The sequence below is a fragment of the Alosa alosa genome, chromosome 10 (genome assembly GCF_017589495.1).
Source record: "Alosa alosa isolate M-15738 ecotype Scorff River chromosome 10, AALO_Geno_1.1, whole genome shotgun sequence".
NCBI classification, from domain to species: domain Eukaryota; kingdom Metazoa; phylum Chordata; class Actinopteri; order Clupeiformes; family Clupeidae; genus Alosa; species Alosa alosa.
In genome coordinates this window covers 4,140,835-4,144,523 of record NC_063198.1, presented here as the reverse complement: position 1 = coordinate 4,144,523, position 3,689 = coordinate 4,140,835, and the positions used below count along the sequence as shown (strand labels likewise).

General features: G+C 40.7%; 1 long non-coding RNA gene across 1 annotated transcript; it reads right to left on the bottom strand.

Moving 5' to 3' along the window:
* On the bottom strand, nucleotides 1-1,780 carry LOC125302451. Its single transcript, XR_007194907.1, has 3 exons — nucleotides 1,477-1,780; nucleotides 946-1,179; nucleotides 1-99 (listed from the first exon to the last, which is right to left on the bottom strand). It is a non-coding gene; the product is annotated as an uncharacterized LOC125302451 (long non-coding RNA).
* Nucleotides 1,781-3,689: the final 1,909 nt, after the last annotated feature.

Here is a 3,689-nt window from a genome sequence, read left to right as displayed (position 1 = left end):
TCCCTCCTTCACTAGTGAACTGGCCCAGGGCTGTCTCAAGGAAGAACACTGGGATTCCACAGCAGACAAAGAATATGACATAGGGCACAAAGAAAGCACCTGAAGGGGAAAAGATGCACATGCATGAACATACAGGCTAATCAGGAATGGAGATGACAGCTGACTGCCAGCCTAATCCCTCTGTGCCCCAAAACAAATAAACATTCACTATGCCCCATAGATAACTAGTTAGGTTAAACAATTAAAGAATCTAGAACAGTTTGTACTAAATGACACATAACAAACTTTGTGTCCAATGGCAGGTATAAAGTCAACATTACCTTACCTATGGACCAGTAATTCCCCACATCACAACAAAATTCTATTATTAATGGTCTGATTATGAATATAAATAAAAAAAAAACATAATTAATATGCTACTATTAGTAGTAGTACAACCACTACCACTACTATTAGTATTACTACTACTGCTAATAATAACAATAATCGTCATCATCAAAATGTCCTTGTCTTGCCTGCATAAAATGATGTACAAATAATGTGCAGCTCATCAATCAAATGATGAGTAATGCACAACAAAGAACAAACTGCTTGGGATTTCATCACTGAATAATCTATACATGAACTATATTAATGTTTATGAATGTCTACTTTCAGTGCAATAATAAAAAAAATGCATGTGAGAAAGGTTGCTCACTATCCAGTTATGCTTTGAATGGGAGAGTCAAGGAAAGGTATCATTCAAGGAACAGTCACATCATGTCACACTCTCACTATATTTTCACCTAGTCAGTTTGTTGCATGGATCCAAAGTTGTATTCAGTTGTGTGCATGGATCCAACGGAAGAAGGAGGTGATACCTACTACAAGGAATTTTGGAAGTGATACCTACAAGGAGTAGGCTATGATCTGAATTCAACTAAAGTTACATATGAATAGTCTTACCTCCTCCATTTTTGTAACAAAGATATGGGAACCTCCATACGTTGCCAAGTCCTATAATCTCCCCAGCGACGGACAGTATAAACTCAATCTTATTGTTCCAGTGTCCCCTCTCGTTCACTTTTTGGTCATTGCTGCGCACCGAGTTGGTTTTCGAAGCCTCTGCGTCCATGGCATCATCTGGTTTTCCATTTATAATGGGAAGAGTCTTTTCGGCTGTCATGACGTTCTAACAGCCTGAAAAAATCGATTACAGTTCATGTACCAATACAGGATAACATTCAAATAACTTCTGAGTTCGTAATCTTTACCAAACACGCATTCAGAACTTCACAGTGAGAGCCCTGTGCAATATGAGAGGTCATGGGCAAAACAGTGACGTGCATCTTGTAACCTCATTCAGTTAAACAGTGTGACAGTCAACCCAAGTAGATGTACAGACCTCAGATAAAGTCAAGATTAATGTAGACTTTTCCCACGCCAGGGAGGATGAAAGCGGTACTTGACAAGATGAAGACATATTAGTCTACTCACCAATATAGGTTGTACAGTAAAACTCCTTGGCTCACGCGATGACCACCCGCTATTGGCTTCACAAGACAACGGAGAGTTAAGCCTGACCCGGGGCAAAATAAGAAAGAAGGGAGGGAGAAAAGAGAAAAGGATTCAAGCTCCGTGCTGGATGCTGGCGCTTTGTTTGTGGCTCAGTAGGCTATATAAAGGAGGATCCCAGTTGTGGCGATGAGATCTGATAACCGGGTGAGGGATAACTTGCAACTGCCGAGCCTCTGTCGCCGCGAAGTGATCTCAACCGCCTCTCATTGGAAATGAGCCATGTGGCAACTACACACACACATCCAGCATCATATCGCGGTAACTTACCAGTCACCTCTAGACGTGGGGACGAAGTCACCAGGACAGGAATCGACAAGCCAGCAACCATGCAAGCAACTTTCTTCAAACCTCAAAAGTTATTCAAGTGATTGGCTTGAGGATATATTTAATGTTCAAAAGTGTAAGTTCAAGACAAAATACAATAGTGTAGGTTTTTTTTTTTGGAAATTCAGAGGACTGTGAATTAAGGAAAAAGGATGCCAAATCAACATGTTGCCTGCACCCTGGAAGGCTAACGTCTAAAAGGCATACATTTGCAGAGATGGAACAGGTGGTTCTAGAGTGTGTGTGAAAAATAGTGAGTAAATAAGTGGTCCTTTATACAAGTAGGCCTAGCCTATTAGAGGATTGTTGCATGGGTCAGGGTGAGTGAGCTCAGGTGAGTTCCTGTTTTGTGCAGCAGTTAGCCTACAGAGGGATTGGCGTTTGTATTAGTGATGAACTCCAAGCCTATGAGAAAGATAGAATGATCTGTTTTCATTGACAGTGTTGCTCCGTAAAATTCCCACAGACCATTTTGTGTCCTCATATACCAGCAGCAGTGAAAAAGCAGTTTCGCGCTAACTGCTCAACAAATGTTTTCTTGAAACCGCTTAATGAGGTTTTTTGGAGTTGTTCACACTTGATTGTTTCATTTCTTTGCTAAGTGAAATGGCTGTATGGCAGGGAGCTCACTGCACCCACAGCAGATCCAAGAGCCATGGAAAAGACTGACCCAGTCACTATGCCCCCCTCAATTAAGGGTCAGTTGTCATTTGAGATGAAAAAAAGTAGTAGCGGCCTTGCATAAAGAGTGTGGCCACCAAAGATGCTGGCAAACTGTCAGTGCTCGAGTGAGCAGAGAAACAAGTTGGTATTTGCCTTTGTGACATTTATTGCCATAATGTAGTGAATGTTTGGCTTTCTCATTTAAAACATGTCAAATAAGAAAGAAGCACATTGAAATGGCACACAACACAATTATTATCCAAAATGTTTTGGATCCTAATTGTTGTTATTTTCACTCACCACACCATTAGCGAACAAAAAGCTGACAACACACAAAACATATTTACTTTCTTTGCATCAGCAGAGATGAATGCACAGGTCACTTAAGGTTACCTTGAGTCAGTACTGCATTTACGTTATTTTAGGTCAGGCATCACAGACATGTAAAGTACTGTCAGCAGTGCAGTCAAGGACAGTAAGTCAGCAGAATGATTAGAGCCCATTTCAAAAGTGGTGTGCCTATTCAGGCCCTCCAGTAAGAGGAACTGTTGAGTTTCTGCAAAGGCCTTCTTTCTGGAACACATAGTCTGTACACCCATCAAATAAATTCACAAAACATTTAGCCAACAGTGGGAAAGAAACATATTAGTATTAAGGACATACTGTACAAGATTGACAGTAGATACAAATTGAGAGTAGACAGCATTCAAAGTAGAAGTTGTAGAACAGCTTATTGCATATACAGTGTACTCAAATGGTTGCGATAAGGTAAAGTAAGTGGTATTTAGAAAACTCTTTTATCCAAAGTGGCATATCTTTTAATAGCCAGGAATCAGAAAACCATACAAATGATGGCATTTGTTTATATTATGAACAAATAGACTGGCAAACAATCTGCAGTGTGTACCATAACCTGGACAGAAGTTCTGAATATCACTTGGGTAGAAAGCCGCAGCTGTTCTGTGCCAGTGTAATAATTTTCCATCTGATGTCCATCTCAGCCTTGTCTCCATTATTCTCACGGAGCCTAGCACCTCCCCCAAGCAGATGATGATGCAACACATCTCCATCACAATCACGCTATCTAGTACCATTCATCATTTTTGGGGGCCAAGCAGAAAAGCTGTGAAGGCTTCCACTGTGTT